This window comes from Lissotriton vulgaris, chromosome 1_1, assembly GCF_964263255.1.
Source record: "Lissotriton vulgaris chromosome 1_1, aLisVul1.2, whole genome shotgun sequence".
Lineage (NCBI taxonomy): Eukaryota > Metazoa > Chordata > Amphibia > Caudata > Salamandridae > Lissotriton > Lissotriton vulgaris.
In genome coordinates, this window is record NC_141685.1 from 1,629,856,792 (window position 1) to 1,629,877,459 (window position 20,668).

The window sequence follows — 20,668 nt, forward strand, 5'->3', positions numbered from 1 at the left end:
TGGTGGAGCGGGTAGGCAGAGTGGTACCAACTAAACTGCGCTGACCAACAACTAACGGGTACTAGCACCACTGGTTTTTGAGGCCTACTACCTGGTAGACAAAATCCAGTGGTGTAATCAATGGCTCCACTCCTGATTGCGCCCCAAGGGAGATGTCCCAGCGGGAACCCCTGGGTCCACACATTATCCCAGATCCCCCTGACTCCCCAACACCCTGTAGTAGAGAGTTCCAGTGAGCTGCAAACCATACTGCACTGCTGGCTTTGTGTTTCCTTTGAAAAACTGAGGGAGTTAGGTCCAAACGGGACAGGGGCAGGCTGGACCTTATTTAAATCAAGGAAAAAGAGGAAAATGCCTGCGCCCTAATTATTACTTCTACGTAACCAATTCAATGAGACCAAACAGATACTTAGTTGTGTTTAGTCAGGTACGGTACCTTAATTTGTACCTATTATTTCATTTTATTTTTCAAAAAAGTTTTCAGAAATATTTAGGGCAGAAAAATGTACACATTCACATCTAAACATTTATCACATGTATATACATTTCGAACAAGACAAATACTGTATCAATTATATTTACAAGTTAAACACATTGACGTGACAATTATTGCATGAACAATACAATACAAACATCGCACTGAATATTTTCTTATTCCAAAAGAAAATCAACTTCGTAATTTGTCACAAAGCTACATCAATTTTAGAGATGCTAAGGAACAATGGTAGGATAAGTCTCTTTTTAATCCTAGTGTATACTCAATATACTAGTTTGTTCCCGCTGACGCGTTTCGAGTAAGGGCCAAGAAGGTTCCCGAACTCTCATCAGGGCTTTATGCACAATCTGTTTGGGGTGCGAAAAAACAATAAAAATAATCAGGTGGGGTGAAATAAATTTGAAAGCCATATGTGTCTCATCAATATTGAGCCATCTAGTGAATCCTACCTGTGTCTGTGTCTATGGAGCCAATGAGAACCAGATTGTTCTCAAAATGCGACTGTGGGCAGCCTTTCCATTTAGATAAAGCGTTCTCTCATGCAGCAAAAGTTGTTATTCCTAAGTCGGGAAACAACTGTCTTTATCAGTATATTTTAAAAAAAACAAATCTGGGGATTTATTTTAGTGTGTTGGAAGATTGAGACGGGACCTACCTCGGAATTAATTGCGGTAGTCCCGGTCGGGTGTCGGCTCACTTCCCGCTTTACTGTGTTGATACCTGTTGAGTGTATCAAAATATAATCATTTGTCTAACTGGAAGGTAGTTTGAAAAAGGCTGACTCCGAGGCTCGCTTCGAATCGGGTTCATACCTGTGTTTGTTTTCGCCGAGCGTGGCGTTTGCCTTCTTTAGAGAAACCGACCCCGCCTGATTCCTTTTTCAAACTACCTTCCAGTTAGACAAATGATTATATTTTGATACACTCAACAGGTATCAACACAGTAAAGCGGGAAGTGAGCCGACACCCGACCGGGACTACCGCAATTAATTCCGAGGTAGGTCCCGTCTCAATCTTCCAACACACTAAAATAAATCCCCAGATTTGTTTTTTTTTAAATATACTGATAAAGACAGTTGTTTCCCGACTTAGGAATAACAACTTTTGCTGCATGAGAGAACGCTTTATCTAAATGGAAAGGCTGCCCACAGTCGCATTTTGAGAACAATCTGGTTCTCATTGGCTCCATAGACACAGACACAGGTAGGATTCACTAGATGGCTCAATATTGATGAGACACATATGGCTTTCAAATTTATTTCACCCCACCTGATTATTTTTATTGTTTCTTCGCACCCCAAACAGATTGTGCATAAAGCCCTGATGAGAGTTCGGGAACCTTCTTGGCCCTTACTCGAAACGCGTCAGCGGGAACAAACTAGTATATTGAGTATACACTAGGATTAAAAAGAGACTTATCCTACCATTGTTCCTTAGCATCTCTAAAATTGATGTAGCTTTGTGACAAATTACGAAGTTGATTTTCTTTTGGAATAAGAAAATATTCAGTGCGATGTTTGTATTGTATTGTTCATGCAATAATTGTCACGTCAATGTGTTGTTTAGCTTGTAAATATAATTGATACAGTATTTGTCTTGTTCGAAATGTATATACATGTGATAAATGTTTAGATGTGAATGTGTACATTTTTCTGCCCTAAATATTTCTGAAAACTTTTTTGAAAAATAAAATGAAATAATAGGTATAAATTAAGGTACCAGACTAAACACAACTAAGTATCTGTTTGGTCTCATTGAATTGGTTACGTAGAAGTAATAATTAGGGCGCAGGCATTTTCCTCTTTTTCCTTGGCTTTGTGTTGCCAGCATAATCGGACCCGCTCACTTGCTTCCCGGTTATCCTTCTGCAGAGCCTGGTGGTCATAGATAATACAGGCGCACTAAGGGGCTTAAAGGAATGGGTAGCGTTTGGTATAACTTGAGTAGGGAACCATACTAATGTGATCATAATTATGTGAATAATTTATTGTTAATAGCTGTAAAAGCAATGTGCTGTGTTTTACTTGTGCTTTTATGACTATTTTTTAATAAATCGAATAAAGCTTGTTCAAATTGAAATTAAGTAGGGAACCATTACAGAGATAAAATATTTCGATAATTTAAAGAGATCTAGGAAATCTTCAAACTACCCTGGGGACAATTTTTGCTTCACCGAGCGGCAGTAATGTTCCTGTGAAACCACTGGAGAGCCGGAACGGCAGAACCTCCTTCCCATCAAAGAAGGCGGGTCCTTAGCACCACATCTGGCAAAGACCGGGTTGTCACCCTCCTATACCAAAAGCTTAGGGTGGATATGAATACGAATCTGGAGGAACTGCTCCAAAAATGGGAATATTTATTGTTTTTGCCAGCTGTAGAACTTTGTGCACTTTATCCCTGCTAACCTGTGGTTAAGTGATTGTGCTTTTCCTTTAAACATAATTAAACTGGTATACACCTCAATGGCATATTTAACTCCCCACTAAGCTTTTAGTGTATGGTACAAAAGGTCCCAGAAAGTTAAATGTCCCTAGTGGACTGCAGCTACCATTGTGCCTGTCTCAAGAGTGACAGAGAAGACATGACTGCAGGCCTACCTACCTTTTGTAGCAGTTGTAAAATGCAAATTCGACCAGTCAAAATAATCCTTTTTTCCAGGTCAAAACTTTCATTTAAAATATTTGCAAGTCACCCCTATTTAGGCCTAATAACTCGCAAGATAGAGTGCATAGCACATAAAAGTAGGTCATGCAGTAATTTAATGTCAAACATGTGATTGCAGTTAAAAAGCTGCAGGAATTTTATGTCATACATGCCTGTACCGTGAAAAAACAGCAAAAGCTATTTTCACTGTAGCAAAGCTGGCTGTTCTATAGGAAAACAGAGTTACATTATTACATTTAATAATGCTAATTTTGATTAGAGATCAACTAGAATAATAATTAAACTATTTTTAATATTTATAAAAAGTCCAATTCAATGGTGGTCTGATATTTGATAAATATTAGGGAAAATGTACTTTTAGAAAGTTACAGTTTTCCTGCCCAAAGCTCTTGGAGGCTAAATTTTAAATTCTGCGAGCCTATAGTTAACATCTGAAGAGGTATGAAAACTGCTCCTAGAGCAGAGAACAAAGGACTGGTTGTGAGAAGGGATTGTAGTTCCCTTTAGAGGATGATCTATGCTGCTGGGCCCATGAACTGTATTAACTTCAAAGAGACCGCCCCCGTCATGGGTAAATCTAAGCTGACAAATGGGTAGGACCCTTATGTTGTCCATCCCACCCAGGTAGGCTCCAATCACAGACAGTTTTCTTTTTGACATCACAGTGTCAAATCCTGTCCGATAGGTCTGCTGGGGTTTTGCATAGAACACTTGGGGCACACTTCAAAGGGTGAGAACAGGATGCAAAACAATTTGTGTGTATCCACGGTCTGGTTGCCTGAAAACTTACCTTTTGCCTTACCAGACTTCTTTCTAAAGACAGAGGTCCTCAGACAAACTAGCATTGGCTTAGCCAATAGGTCTCACCTTGGGGACCTTATAAGTGTTTAACCATGTAGCACGTTTTCACCCACCGGGCAGATTTCTGTAATGGAACTACTACGAATGTAAAGTGCTTTGATACCTTCATTCGCGCTACATAATGCAAAAAATATAAAGGAATGAAAGGAGAAGTGCTTTCAGATTTCTGAGGTGGGGAGAGCGAAAAGATGCACTCTGTAGAGTTACGCTGTGCCTATCTGCTGTAGATGTTTGCTTTTTCTCCACAACAGTTAGGGTAAAATGCATAAGCAGCTTTAAACAAGTTGCAGTTGAGTGGAGCCACTACATCAGCGAGGGGAATCAGGGCAAACGTTCCGAGCCAAGTGAACATTATTTCGAGATTAAATGGATGCCATTTGGATACAGTCAAGAATAAAGAGACATAGGCCAAGGGTATATACATTTCTGGTCTTTGTTGCCATGGAAAAAACTCTTTTCTAACAGAGAGAAGTGACAAATGGGTAGACGTGATACAGCTACTGGGGTGTTATCTCAAGTTTAAGTAAGATCTGACTAGAAAGTCACAGAGGTCTCATTGATGATAAATAGATGTTTTCATACACATTCTAATGCTTACAGCTTATGTTAAAGGGAAAGGGCTGTATGATGACGTAGAAAAAACGCTGAAAATGGGTAACAGACGTTCAGAACGTTCTGAATGAACCAATGGTAAATGTGAAATACTGCCACAAGAACTGCAGATTGGTGTAAAATCAGAGGGTACAGCATAATTCGACACTAAGCTCTGCAACCTTTTGCACTCACCAAAGGGCAGCATAGTTCTCCTGCATAAGGACAATGGAATTACAAAATACGCACTGCTCCTTTTGCCATATGGACGTGAAAAATTGTACAATTGTTTAAGGGGCAGGCAGTAACTATTATTGAAATGGAGACTGCTGGGCACGACTCAACATAGGCCTCCTTTTACTTTCACAAGAGGTATTTTCCTGGAGTCACACAATTCCCATATTAAGCTAGTTAGAGTTCTCAAACGAGGAAGGTGAACAAAATAGAATGCAGGTATTGCTTGTTGGAAATTAATGGCAAATAGCTGTACCACGTGTCCTATCAACTAAGTACAGGATAGGATTCATCAAGTGGTATGATTTACAATAATGCTTGCAATATATGATCGGAAACAACAAAAATGGAACTTTCAGGAAGTATTAGCGATGTCATTCAACTTAGTTATTCTACACTTTCACAACCACTGAGTGCAGGTAAACAAAGAGGTTCTATTGGACACAACTCAATGGATAAATCGGACACACTTATGAAACGAGTTTCCATCATTACTAGTAAAACGGTAATGGGCTTAACATGGAATGTGTAGCACTACAACCTCAGCGATGACTAGTTTCGTAATGTTATCTTAGCACAGTGTATGGGAATTGGCAAGTAGAGTAAACACAAAACAAGGATGCAATGTCAGCTCCTGGAAACAAAGGCAGGGGTCTCCACTCAGTTGATCTTCATCGGCTGGTATAGTTACTTACCTGTGAAATGCTGGCAGTTATGCTACAGGTGGCAGCAGGAGTTTCACAGGAACCTCAGCAGAGTTTGCAGATGGGCACGGTCGCAGTAGAAAGTGATTTGAATGGAAGGTGAAAACGTCGTCCCTCTGCATTGAAATAAAGGAAGGACAATAATGTAACATGGTGTTTGGTTCACGCTTGTAAGCATGTAAGGCATATTTCCACCAGAGTGCTGAAGTGAAACTGCTTCAAACGTCGCGCAATTGAACAAGGCAGTAAATATTTTTTTGTTCAGCAACAAAAATGCCTTTACACACTCGTGCTTGGCGCTCCCACAAGGTGGATGCCTCCACAAGCATGAGTGTAGTGCTTGAAAAGTGAAGACCGATGGCTAAAGGTCCTCCTAGAGCAGGCGAGACCTAAAAATAGTTGAAAGATAATAAATATAGACTCAATCAGTGCTATAATTGTAGAAATCTGTCCAGCTGGACAGATATTTAATGTGCAATCAATTCAATATGTACAAAGAATAAACAAGAAGCAGTTTTAAGTGGGACACAAGCCTGTATCCAACTTTAGCAAGAAAGACAGTATATATGGAGAACGGTATAGGGTGAGGTATAGGGTAGTTCCTTGGAGATGCGGACATAGGAGTAAAATAATAAATTTAAAGATGCACAGTACATGGAAGGTACATATGTATAGGTAAGGTAATGTATCTAGATCTTAGTTATAGATCATAAACCAAGACTTTCAAGTGTTGCTGTACTTTAAGCTAATTTATTTGTTTTTATAAGGAAACATTTTCCTTTAATAGTGAAGCAATTGTAAGTGGATAGTTATGATAAAATGTACTTATTTATGCAGTGACCTATATACATATTAAACGTAGAACCTAACCATGTCATATGTTCATTTGTTAAGCAGAACTAATTAATATCTATATATTTATAAACATGATTATTATACACATTTATACAAAGGAATACACCTATCTAGGTACACATATAATCCAAATAACTGCCTATATACACCGGGATATGCTGTATATTCATCTTTGAGTATGATGATTATGTGGGGAAGAGCAAACTCTTGAGTAGTCTTCTGAAGATTAGTTATTCATGGATCTTATGTTTGGAGGTAAAGAGTTCCATAGTTTGGGTGCTTGAACAAAGACGGATGTGCGGCCTATGTTTTTTTTTCTTGTATGGTGGGATTTTGAGGTGAGGTGACAATCTGGAGTGGAGGTTCCTTTGAGCGTATTTGGTGATTTTATTCCTGATGAAGAACAGTCCTGTTCATGTGTCACTTTGTGGGTGATACAAAGCAGCTGGAATGTAGATCTTCTGGTAACCGTACAGAATGTAGGGCCTTCAAGGCAGGGGAAATCTGGGCTTGTGGCTGTATATGTGTAAGAGTAGTCTGGCAGCAGAGTTTTATTCATAGTGCTAAAGATGATCCATGGTAGAGGCGATTGGCGTAATCGAGTTGAGACAGTAGCCTGGACGTTGTGTGGAAATCCCAGATGGGGGAAAGATGCTTCGCAGAGGTTTTTTTTTTAGTAATGAAGCTGGACCTTGCTAGTTCGTTTGTCCATTTGATAATTCATTGACCGCTTGAAGTCCAAGGTAATTCTGTGGTTTCTTTCTTCCATAGATACTTTAGGTGGTGTTCCCAGATCATCCGGCCAAGCGGCAAGTGGGTCATAATTTTTCCAATCGCCACATGTGAGTGTTTCAGTTTTGAAAGCGTTCAGTTTGAGAAGGCTCCATGTCATCCACGCATCAACTGCTCTAAGGCAACTGAAAATGTGTGAGTTTCCAATGTCTTTGGGGCTTCCCAGTTTAAGGAGTATTTGTGTGTCATCTGCATAGTTATAGCATGTGAGGTGAAATTCATTGATCAGTGCCGGTAATGACTTCATGTAGATTGTTAAACAACATGGGTAAGATGATGGAGCCTTGAAGGACCCCTGCTTTTGTGAAGTATGGTTTGGAAGAGAAAGGGGGGGGTTAGGATGACATTAGTTCTGTTGTGACGGTAGGATGTGATCCACTCGAGAGCAGTCCCCTATGTACCGGTCTGTAGAGTCTTTGTATTAGTGTCATGGTCAACTGTGTCAAAGGCAGATGAGCAGTTCAAGAGAAGTGGTGCAGCAACCCCGTTCTGGTAAACTGTGTTCTTATGTGTACCCTATATGTGGGCTCAATTCTTATTACACCTCAAGCAAACATTGAGTCTAATAAATTTTAAAAAAGTTGTTTGTACAGCAGAAATGCTGAACTCGCATATTTGAAGGTGCTCTTAGGTGCGATAATGAAGAAAAAAACGGCTCTGTGAAAAAAATATATATTTTCCTAGATTCACAAAATTGGAGGCCAGTTTACAGGTCAATAACATTAGTTAGGTCTAGTAGATTATTCAAGTTACTAGACCTGCAGATCTAGTAACATTTGTATGATGTTTCAAGTCCTGCAAGGTCCATGTACTTTTTCTGCGTTTCTGAATTTCCTGAACTATATACTTTACTTCACAGGCTAGGTTTCATTTGTGCCCTAACATAAGATTTTGCTGTTTAGGTCGCAGTGTATAGAGCTTTTTTTATTTTTTTTAAACCTCTTATTTGGTTAGAATTGCTTTCCTGCCCCACTAAAGCAAATTTCGGGTTCCTCTCTCCTTGACTGCATACACTGAGTTAGTGGTCAGTGGCTTGTAGCACTGTATAGAACACAAATTAATTAGTGGTATGTTGCAGACTTGAACTTCTTAGGTACACTGTGATGGGTGCAGGCATGCCTTTATGCTGAAACAAAACGGTGCATGATGTGGAGTTACATTGTGCACTTTTGCACTTCTGGCCTGCAGGCATGCTTGTAGATAAACAATACTGTTTACTTAAAGTGTGTTCAAAGTCTTATCCTCTTGTATTTTTTACTGACCACTTTTCTCAGGCAGACCTGCAGTTATTTCTGCGATTGTTTGTTACACCAGGAATTTCAACTCTGACAACTACGTACCTCCCCACCCACACCAAATAATGTTATGCTTGAAAAGTCTATGAGAAACAAGAAAGCAAAACATTCTGATCCTTCCTTTTATCATAATGCATGCTCATAAACTGCAGATCGGCCACCAAGTATGCAACAGAACTGGCAGAAACCATCCTCACCAATGACATTGACCTCACGTTCATTACAGAAACTTGGTTAAAAGGAGTCCTCCTCCCTAATCATGGACATGCTGGTCCCACCAGGGTTCTCAGTCTTCAATAAAGACAGAGCAAACCACTGTGGTGGGGGTGTTGCTATCATCCACAAGAGCAACATCTCTGTAACGGAATCCTTCAAATATAACCCATTCGAATATCTAACCGCCACCATTAAGACTAGGGAAAACAAAACGCTATACTGCCATCTAAGCTACCATCCTCCAGGCAACACCTAGACATTCGGAGAACACCTTTCCGACCTGATAACGCATTGCTCTCTAAGACTCCAACAGCATAATACTAGGTGACCTCAACCTACACTGGAACGACTAAAGCAACTCTCTGATCCAATCCCTGAAGAAACTTCTACACAACAACAATCCTACCCAACACTGCATCGAACAAACCCACAACAGGGGCTCAATTCTAGATGGCATCATAGCACACAAAGATACAATCACCATAGAACACATCCTTTCTGTTGACTGGTCAGACCACCATATCATTCTATTCCACCTCAACCAGCAGTTCCACCGCCTACCCCATACACAGGAACCCCCTCAATGGGTGAGAAATCTAAGAAAAGATTCCCCTTGCCAACCTGGAAGAAAGGCTAAGCTCACTCCTTCCCATCACCCCATGCAGTCTGTCGAGAACTGAACTTATCTCGCACTACAATACAACAATGACCTCCATTCATGACCAAATAGCCCCCTTGAAACAAAATAAATAAATAAATCGGGAGCATTCCTTTGAGATCTTGGTTCAACACAGACCTAAACTCGAAAAGAAGACACTTATGAGATCAAAAAGACTGGCGAAACAACCCAACCTTAATCCACCTCGACCTACTCCAATCTGAATTCAGGGAATATAAAAAACACATCCAGAAGGAAAAAACGACAATCTTGTTTGAGGCACTAAACAATGTCAAAAATCGTCCCAAAGAACTCTTTAATCTCATTAGATAACAGACATCTAAACCCCCCTCATCCTCAGTGAAGGACTCCAAAGTCCTGTGTAATAACTTTGCCAATTTCTTTAATGAGAAAATGACTAAGATTGAGCTCTCCCTGAACAACTACTGCCGGTCACCCAACGTAAGCCAGGCCCCCTGCAAAGAGGACCATAACCCACCCAGGGACCCCTCCAACTACTGGAAATCTTTCGATCCCATCTCAGAAGCAGAAATCACCAAATTGATTACCAGTGCCAAACCTTTGGCACACTTTTCAGACCCCATCCCTGCCCAACTGGCGAAAAAGCTCAAACTTACCCTTGCCCCGATCTGGACCAAGATTATAAATAGCTCCCTCAGAACCGGAGTCGTGCCAGACTGTGTCAAAATTGGTCAAGCCACACCGTTAATAAAAACACTGGCTCTGAGCCAAACGATCTCAATAACTTCAGACCGGTCTCCAATCTTCTGTTTTTAGCCAAAATCCTGGAAAGATGTGTTCTCCTACAACTCACCCAACTCATTGACAGCAACAACATCCTTGACACTCACCAATCGGGCTTCAGAAAAGGTTGTAGCAAAAAGACAGTGATCCTGAATGTCATAGATGATGATCACAAATCACTAGACACTGGCCGATGCGGTCTACTCTTACTCCTAGACCTATCGTCAGCCTTCGACAAGGTAGACCACACACTGCTCATCAATGCACTGCGAGAAAGGGTACGAGCACAGGAGGTGGTCTTACAGTGGTTTACTTCCTGCAAAACCGCACCCAAAGAATACAAATTAACAACTGCACATCCGGCCTACTCCCTGTAAGCAGGGGTGTACCACAAGGATCAGTTCTCTCCCCATCCCTGTTCAACATATACATGGAACCCCTCACCAATATTCTCAAAATAGCCAACATCCCCTTCCACCTATATGCTAACGACACCCAGATCTACTTAGAAACTGCCTCCATTAACGATATTCAGAGTCTAAACACTACCCTAAAAGAAGTCCAAACTGGCGAGCCCTCAACCACCTGAAACTCAACCAAGATAAGACGGAAATCAACATAATCTCCAACAAAGAGCAGACCCACCAAATCACAGAATGGCTAAAAACCATTGATGCCCTCAATTGCATTCTCACCCCGGCAGACTCCGTAAAATCTCTGGGAATCACTCTGGACCCAAACTTAGACATGGGTAAACACATCACGAATAAGGTAAAGAGAGCTTTTCTCTACCTGAAACTGCTCCACAAAATAAAACCCTTCATCCCTCCCAATGGCCTCAAACGAGCTACTCAAACACTGGTATTGTCCAGAATGGACTACGGGAATGCAACCCTCACAGGCACAGCAAAATTTCACTTAGCCCCCCTCAGAACAACTCTAAAAGCAGCAGCCAGGATGATCACTGGAGTTAAGAAATACGAGCACATCTCTCCTGCTCTCAGAGAACTTAAATGGCTCCCAATCGAAATGCACACCAGCTTTAGAACCACCTCTCTCACACACAAAGCCCTGCATACTGGTAAACCGGCATACCTAGCCTCCAAACTCTTCAAAGCCGTTCAGACAAGGAACCTCAGGGGTACCAACATGCTACTTCTCATTCCTCCAAAAACTCGTAAACAAAAGGCCTCATCACGCTCCTTCTCTGGAAACGTGCCCACATTTGAAACTCCATCCTAGTCCATATCAGGACTAACCCATCCTTTCCAAAATTCAAAAGCCTGCTCAAAGACTTATTTCTCAACTGAACTTGTCCGAACGGTTTAGCTGACTCAACAGGGAATCTCGCACATTGCAAAATACAATCATCTCGATTAGAAGGCCCCCACTTTACCTACCTCCTGTCTCACTCCTTTGTCACCCCTCCCTGATCTGTATTGGTCACAAATCAATATGCTTAATATTATTACTTTCTATGTTTGAACTGTGTATTTACTGTTATTTTTGTATTGACTGAATATGATACTGGATGTAAAGCGCTCTGATACCCTCAGGTCTTGCTAGCGCTATATAAAACTCTTAAATAAATAATAAATACAACCTAAAGTGAGGGGCTCAGGCAAGGGAAAATGTTTGTTTTCAGCACATTTCTCATAGAACAGAATATACAGTAGACTCCATTACACCAAAATTAGGACATTTTAAACAAGCGTATATGTTGTACAAGGTGTCGACAGCGTTTTGATCACTTAAGAAAATACTGGGATCGTCTTCAGGACATTTTAATAAGCATGCCTGTTTGCATATGACGTAATTGCTAGAACAATGGGAGAAATTGAAGGAAGAAAAGGAGTTAAATTTACATACAAGGGGAATTCGGCGTACGCCAAGGTGCTCGTGAGATTGCCTATAGTGAAATTTCCGGTTTATATGCGCGAGGCTCCTCCATTTAGAAACAAGCACTTGAAAATAAACGTGCAGTGAAAAATTCTAGAAAGGGTGATGCGAGGAGACAGATGAAAGGAAAAAAGGATGCCAATGATCAGGATGGAAGCGAAATTTGGCAAGGGTATTTTCAAGGGGTGAAAATAGCCTTATTTGCAGCCATGTGGTATGTGGCAGTTACAGGGAAATTACAGAATTTTCAAAAGTTAGAGAAGCGCATTAATGCTATTGCATGGGGGACCTGAGAGGTAAGATGAGATCAGTTTACCCTGCATCAATGGCCAGGCTGCCTTTGAAGGCAAGATAGAGAGTGACCAGCGTGGGACCGTATAAGTAAAGGTCTCGGGCAAGTACGAGGGGTGACGTACCGAAAGGCTGAGACCTACAATGGGTAGAATTTATATTAATAAAGGGAAGTATATAGGTTGGAAGAAACCGCGGCTTGCAGGGAGAGCGGGCTTACCGGGTAGCAGGGTTTCAAGGTGATGATAGTTCAAGTTGGAGCAAGCCGCTTGTGCGGACTCCGAGTTAGATTCTTGCGCCAGTGCTAAAGGGAAGGAGTAGTGGGGTGGTTAGGGATGAGAGACCAACAAGTCGGAAGAACCACGGCATGTGTGGTGCCCAGGCTTACCGGTTAGGGAAGATCCAGAATGTAAATTTAGTAAACCAAGCCGCGGATGCGGTCTCAAGTAAGGTTCCGGAACCATGCTGTGGGAAGGAAGTGGAGGGATAGATAAGGATTGGAAACGTAGCCTGTGATAGGAGGGCGAGTAAATAAGGCGAGCGTGCTTACAGTCTCCAGTCTTCAGTCTGTCACAACAGGAGTGTTGCTGGTCACAGCAATGACTGAACTGAGAGGAAGCCATATTTAAAGCACTTCCAATTGGAAAAACTAGGTCATGTGATTGGGGATATGGAAATGGAGGAGAGACTCCTGATTGTCAAAAGAGTGGCCATCTTAGTGTGAAGGAATCAAGGTGCAACGCTAGCCGTAGATGAGAGACAGAATAAATCAAGTAAAAAGTTTTGTCAGGAATAGCAGAGCTAGTAAAGAAAGGAGCAGGATGAACCGTACATTCCAGTAGAGATAAAATCAGCAATACATTTAAAAAGCTCATTAAGACAAGGAAATAGAAGAGTCCTAGTTGTCAAGAACAAGGCCATCTTGGAGTGTGCAGGAATAAATAGGCCAGACTTCAGCATCTGGGGTTTGACCGGTCCAAACTAGATTTTAGTGTTAGATGTGAAGGATACTAGGATTACTACAATACGATACACACACTAACACCACACACACACATCCCCACGGACCCTCAGACCCTACGTTTGGTGTGTCTGAAGAAGTCTTCCCCCTTGAAAATGCTCATAGTGAGTAGGGTTGGCTACAGGAACTTTAACCCTATTGGATATGGCGTGCCCAGGAGTTATTCCAACCCACTAGCTCGTGCAAGGCATAAACGTGGTACCTCCAGGCACCCACTTCAGAACACCCCTGGATGTGCAGAAGAATAGAAGATGGCTGATTCTACTGTCTGAGACCTGAGACAAGACTAGAAGACTGGACCTGCTCTTCCTCTTGTACTCAAGACAAAGATTCCAAGGGTCATAAGGCTGACCTACTTTTTAACCTACAGAGAAGCAACAGGCTGGAAGCGGCCCACTTGACCTGTGACAACTGGACTTGGACTGCACCCTGCTGTTTGGCTTCTGTTCGACACCCTGCGAGTCTCCCGCGGGATTTTGGGGTGTACTCCTGGGGTGGATTGGAAATCAAAAAACTAAAGTAAGAAGGTAAAATCTTTGACCTGGTTGTGTCTTCGACCCATGCTCCATCTTGCCCAGGCTCAAATTGTGCTTAGGTCCTGGTCTACAATAGGCATTTTAGGGTTCTTGGAGCTATTCCTACTTCAAAATGTTAAAAAGCGTTGCGGCGATCTAGAGATATGAATTTTAAAAGTTTTGTTTCATTCTGCTTATTACATTTTGCTCTATTCTTATAATTCAATTTGGGATTTGTATTGTGTTGCATTTCGACTTTATGACAGTCTTGGTACTGCATAAATACTTTACACTGTACAAAGTTAAGCATCTCTGCTCTCTGCCACAGCTACCAGAGGGTTGAGCTCAGGTTAAATGAATGACTTTAAGGGTTCACTTTTCAATTATTTCTTGAGATGGGTAGTCACCTACCCAAAATAATAATGCAATGTCTTACACAAACCTAAAGCACAAGTTACTACTTGTGTAACGATATATCTGTAAGAGACATTAGTTAGTGATAGATTCCTAACATTAGAATATCCCCAGCTGTCAGACTGGATCCGGAAAGTTTTGTTAGCAGTACCCCTGCGCGTCAGTGGGTGGTGTTGTGCGGCTCTGCATCCGTCGCTGGCGTCGTATGCGTCGAGATGACGTCACGGAGACCACTTAGGTGCCACCCATGCGCGCGGACGTCAGTTCTGTACACGACTTTCCGTGCCAGGAACGCAGAGCCAAGTAAGAAACTGATGACTGGTGCCATGAAACTAGGACCCTGAAAGGGATGTCCTTAACCCTAGTATTCAGTTCGCAGAACGGGGAGGATGGATGGGGCGGTAAGGAATCTATCTCTAACTAATGTCTCTTACAGATATATTGTTACACAAGTAGGAACTTGTGCATCTGAAAGAGACACATTTGTGATAGATTCTTTACCTTAGAATAGATACCTCAGCAATACCAACCCCGGTGGTGGGTCTGCGAATAAGATTACACCAGAAAGTCACAGAGAACAGAACAACCAAAAAAGCCGTCTCTCCAGACTAGACTGTCAAGGCAGTAATGCTTGGTAAATGTGTGCAGCGAAGCCCACGTAGCTGCCTGACAAATGTCCTACAAGGGAACGCCACGTCTTAAAGCAGTAATTGCTGCAGTTGCCCTTGTGGAATAGGCACGCAGCCCCACAGGAGGTTCCTTCCTAGCAAACGAGAAACAGGCCTTGATGCAGAGAACGACCCACCGAGAGATGGTCGGTTTGTGCACGCCCGACCTTTTTTGGCGCCCACGTCGGCAACAAAGAGCTGGTCATCCACACGGATGTGTGCGGCTCAGGTAGGAGAGCACACGTTTTGGGTCCAGACAGTCGAGCCCCTCTTCCTCTTTGGAAGGATGCGGAGGCAGAAAGAAGGTGGGCATAGTGATGGTCTGCCCGATGTGGAAGGGCGTGACAACCTTTGGCAAGAAAGAAGGACTGGTCCTCAGAACCACCTTAACCGGATGAAGGGAAAGGAAAGGAGGTTTAGAAGTAAGAGCCTGGAGCTCACTCACTCTTCTGGCAGAGGTGATAGCTACCAGGATAGCACTCTTAAGAGTGAGAAGACACAAAGGACAGTTATGAAGGGGCTCGAAGGGAGCGCACATCAGATATGTCAAGACAAGGTTCAAGTCCCATTGAGGCATGATGAACGGCACGGGAGGAAGCGTATGCGAAATGCCTTTCAGAAAACTGTTAACAACCGGGGACTTAAAAAGAGAAGGCTGATCTGGAAGCCGTAGAAAGGCGGAGATGGCCAAAAGATAACCTTTGATAGTGCTCAGAGCAGAGCCCTGCTGGGCCAAAGAAAGAAGGAACAAAAGGACCTCCGAAAGAGGCAGAAAGGGGATCCACAGCCTTCGCTGTGCGCCATGCCCCAAACTTGTTCCACCTGCAGGCGTATACAGTTTTTGTGGAGGGACATCTGGCTGCCCGAATGACATCACAGACTTCGGGAGAAAGATCGAAAGCTGTCAACTGTCTCCGCTCAATCTGCACGCATGGAGGTGGAGGCTGGGCATGTTAGGGGGGAGGACCGTCCCCTGCTGCTGCTACAGAAGGTCCTCCCGAAGAGGCAGTCGGATCAGGGGATCAATCGCTATGCTGAGTAGCTCGGGGTACCAGTATCTTCATTCCCAATCCGGAGCCACAAGAATGACTTTGGCCCGGTCGCGCTGAATCTTCTTCAGCATTCTGGGCATAAGTGGTATAGGTGGAAAGGCGTACAACAGACCGCAACTCCACTCGCGACGAAAAGCGTTGCCTAGTGAGTGCCGCCTTGGATATTACAACACGCAGAACTGAGGACACTGCGCGTTATCTTCGGTGTCGAATAGATCTAACCAAGGCTCTCCACACTGCAGAAAAAGACCTTCCGCCACGTCCGAGTTCAGATGCCATTCGTGATCCATCAAGCACCGGCAGCTGAGTTCGTCCACCCAGGTGTTCAAAGAACCTGCCAGGTGTTGAAACACCAAGGAAAAGCCTTGATGTTCCAGCCATGTCCAGAGGTGCAGAGCCTCCTGACATAGGGTTCAGGACCCCACCCGCCCTGTTTGTTGCAATACCACATGGTGGTGGGTGTCAGTGAACACCTGCACCACACTTCCCCGGACAGAGGAAAGGAATGCCTTCAGTGCAAGTCGGATCTCCTGAAGCTCCAAAAGGTGGATATTGAGTCGTGACTCCACCGGAAACCAGAGGCCTTTGATCTCCGCCTCTCCCAAGTGCCCACCCCATCCCAGGAGGGACACATCCGTCACCACTGTGTGCTCCGGTTGGGGAAGGGAGAGGGTTCTGCCATTGACCTAATCGCGATTCGTGAGCCACCATTGCAATTGTCGTGCAGCGCCCTCTGAGATCTGGATGTGATCGGACAGGATGCCCTGATCCTGTGCCCACTGGAACTTCAGGTCCCACTGCAGAGCCCGCATATGCCATCTGGCATGTTGTACTAGCAGGATGCAGGCGGCCGCCAGGCCCAGGAGCACGAAGGGTCATCCTGACCGAAACCCGGGATAGAGGCCGAAAGATCGGAATCATAGCCTGAATATCCCAGACTCGCTGTTCAGGAGGATAAACCCGAAACCGCGTCGAATCCAAAACCGCTCCGATGAAAGGGAGCGTCTGAGAGGGGCTCAGGTGCGACTTGGCACGTTGATGGAAAACCCCAGCAAATGCAGGTCGTCTGCCATAGTCTGGAGGTGGGTGACAACTGCCTGGGGTGAGCCCACCTTCAACAACCAGTCGTCAAGGTAGGTGAAGACACCCCTGACCTGCGCAGCTGAGCTGGGACAACAGCCATCACTTTTGTGAACACCCGAGGGGCGCTGGTAAGGCCAAAGGGGAGCACGGCAAACTGAAAATGCTCCCGGCCTAACGTGAACCACAGGTAACGCAGGTGGGCCAGCAGGACGAGTATGTGAAAATAGGCACCCTGCAAGTCCAATGCTACCATCCAGTCTCCAGGGTCAAGGGCAGCCAAGACCTGAGCCAGAGTCAACATCTTGAACTTCTCCTTCTTGAGGAAGCGATTGACGTTCCTGAGGTCCAAGATGGGGCGCAAGCACCCCTTGGCCTTCTTAGGGACCAGAAAGTAGTGGGAACAACATGACTTCCTGCTGGAGAAGCGCAAAGTGATCCACCCACATGTGGTGGAACCGAGGTGGCATGGCCGGGGCGGTAGACTGGAAGGGCCAGGAGTAACCTCTCCAGCCAAGTTGCAGCACCCACCTGTTTCGAAGAGACAGAAGGCCAATGGGGAAGGAGATGACAAATACTGCCACCCACCGGCGTGGGGTGCGCCCCGAAGCTCGGACTAGGAAGGCTTCAAGGCAGGCGGAGGTGGACAGGCCCTCATGCAAGCCCCCGGAGCCGCCAGAGCGGCCTCCGCACCCACGGCCACGCTGAGTTTGGTTCTGCGCAGGCTTGTGACTGAACGAGCGGGCATGGGCGCCCCTTCCCTTACCACAAAAGGAGTGAAAAGTAGACGTGGCAGGGCGCGTGGCAGAAAAGCTTAAGGACTTGGCTGGTCCATGAGCGAGCTCTGGACATCCGGGGAGAACCTGGTAGATCTCAACCAGGAGCGACGACGAAGTAGCACAGTCGTGGAAGTTGCCCTACTGAGAGAGTCCGAGGTATACAAGCCACAACGAATGGCAAATTTAGCCGCGTCCTTACCCTCGGTCACAGCCTGGGACAGCACAGACTGGACCTCTTCAGGACACTGAGGCAACACCTCAGCAACGGATTGCCACACCGTGTGGGAATAGCAGCCCAATAGACATGCGGTGTTCACCGAATGCAGCCCCAAGCTGGCCGAAGAGAACAACCGCTTGCTGAACTGCTCCAGCTTCTTAGAGTCCTTATATGGCGGAGCTGTGGGAAAGGCATAGGATGAGTGGTCAGAAAGGCAGCATCACCCGGCGCCGGGCGAGGACGCCTGGCCACATTCTTATCCACAGGCGTCCCTGTGACCGGCTGCAACCAAGTGCCCAGTAAGACATCAGTGAGGGCGTCATTAAACTGAAGCAGTGGCTCCGATGAAGTGGACCCCGACTGGAGCACTTCAGTGAGGGGATTCGTTTTCAGGGCCACCGTAGGGAGATCAAGGTTAAGCACCTCAGCTGCCCAACGAAGCACCACCGTATAAGAGGCACCTTCCTGCATAGTGGACAGGGGAGTGGCAAACCCCTGGTCAGAGGAGACGTCTAGGCCGCCGACCTCTTCCAAGTCGTCCGCCCAATCCTGCTCGGAGTTGCACTGACAAGCAAGAGGGTCCTCAAACCCCTCCCAGTCGTCCTCAGCCTCCGTCGTGAGCGGTGCAGACCGCGGTTGCGGCGCAGGGACCGGGAGAGGAACACACGGTGTCGGGAACAGCACCGGCCGAGGCCGAACCGGGGCCATGTCCCAATTCGGATTCCTGGCGCAGACACAACCGTCCAGGAACCGGGGCTGAGGCGGAACCAACGGCATCCACTGCGGCACCACAGGCGGAGCAGAGGGCGGCGCTGGGGCCAGATCCGCCAGCTTAGGACCTCTTGGTGCCAGAGCCGACAGCGCAGGATCCTATGGCACCGCCGGGGCCGGAGCCGCCGGTGGAGTAGACTGCCCAGCAGGATCCTGACACGGGACCGCGGGGCCGAAAGGCGCACCGGCGGGAACCAGAGGCCTAAACGGGCAGTCCATGGCAGCAGGAAACTCTTGTACCTGTGCGGGAGTCACCGACGGACGGGTAGGCCGCGGGACTCCCAGGCTCCTGCCCCCTTGTCCGCATCCGAGGACCGACGGGGGGACGCCCGAGAGTAACAACGCTTCTTTGACTTCTTTTTGTGTCAATTCTTACCCGAATCTGAGGGTGAAGACTTGCAGTCCGAGGAGCGGTGATGGTGGTCCCGCGAGCGTTCACGAGAATGGCCCCTGGACAGCGAACGGCACTAGACCGAGCGCCGTACTTCAAGCAACTTCCGGCGCAGTTTCCTCAAGGCCTTCAGGGCAATTGCCAGACAGTCCAGACAGTACAAGGAGTCGTGGTCGCCCGCCAGGCAGTAGAGACAGATGTCGTGGGGGTCCGCCACCGCCATATTGCGATGGCAGGCTCCACAGGACTTAAAACCAGGCATCCCTATGGGCCAGAGAAGACCAACAAGAGACAACAAGCATTTGCAAAGCAATAGGTCTCGCATTAGGAAAGTTTGAGCTATTGGTATGTTAAATAACAATTTTTTTATTTATGTTTTGTTTTTGAAAATAGCGAAATTAATAGCTTTGTCATTTACAATGCCAATAGTTACAACTTTCGCAAATGTGACACCTATAGCATTTGTAATGCAATATTTGTTGTATTTACGTGACTTACATGTATTGATATTACAAACAACAATGGCTTTTAATTTTTTTTCAATAATTAATACTTAAATAAAAGTAATTGTAATGTATAATGGCAATAGCTTAAAGTTTTGTAAATAACTTGTGAAGATTATGTTCAGTGTATCTTTTTGTTACATTTGTAATAATGCTTGAAACATTTAGAGAACATATTTGAACCAGGTGTTGTTGAATGGTTGACCAGATTGATGCTGTGGTGGCGCTGAGTGATGTTGTGATGGCTAACGAGTGATGCTGTGGCGTTCAGTGATGCTATGGTAGCGCATAGTGATGTTGTGGTGCACCTGAGTGATGCTGTGGTGGTGCGGAGTGATGCTGTGTGCTATGTTTTGTTTTGCTATCCTATGTTTTGTTTTGTTATGCTATGTTTTGCTATCCTATGTTTTGTTTTGTTATGCTATGTTTTGCTATCCTATGCTTTGTTTTGTTATGCTATGTTTTGCTATCCTATGCTTTGATTTGTTGTGCTGTGCTGTGCTGTGCTGTGCTGTGCTGTGCTGTGCTGTGTTGTGTTAGGCTATGCCATGTTGTGTTAGGCTATGCCATGTTGTGTTAGGCTATGCCATGTTGTGTTAGGCTATGCCATGTTGTGTTAGGCTATGCCGTGTTTTGTTAGGCTATGCCGTGTTTTGTTAGGCTATGCCGTGTTTTGTTAGGCTATGCCGTGTTTTGTTAGGCTATGCCATGTTTTGCTATCCTATGCTTTGATTTGTTATGCTATGCTATGTTTTGTTATGCTATGCTATGTTTTGTTATGCAATGCTATGTTTTGCTATGCTATGCTAGGATTTGTTATGCTATGCTATGTTATGCTATGCTATGCTTTGTTGTGTTTTGTTAAGCTATGCTTTGTTGTTACGCTATGTTTTGTTATGCTAAGCTTTGTTTTGTTATGCTATCCTATGCTTTGATT

The 20,668-nt window shown here is 44.9% G+C and overlaps 1 protein-coding gene across 1 annotated transcript in view; it reads right to left on the reverse strand.

Annotated features, from left to right (window-relative positions):
- PPP6R2 (protein phosphatase 6 regulatory subunit 2) overlaps positions 1–20,668 on the reverse strand; it is an 876,013-nt gene that overhangs the window by 761,827 nt on the left and 93,518 nt on the right. The window contains exon 2 of the mRNA XM_086918845.1: positions 5,541–5,665. The gene's annotated coding sequence lies outside the window, so the exon portion shown is untranslated. The remainder of the gene's footprint in view (positions 1–5,540; positions 5,666–20,668) is intronic.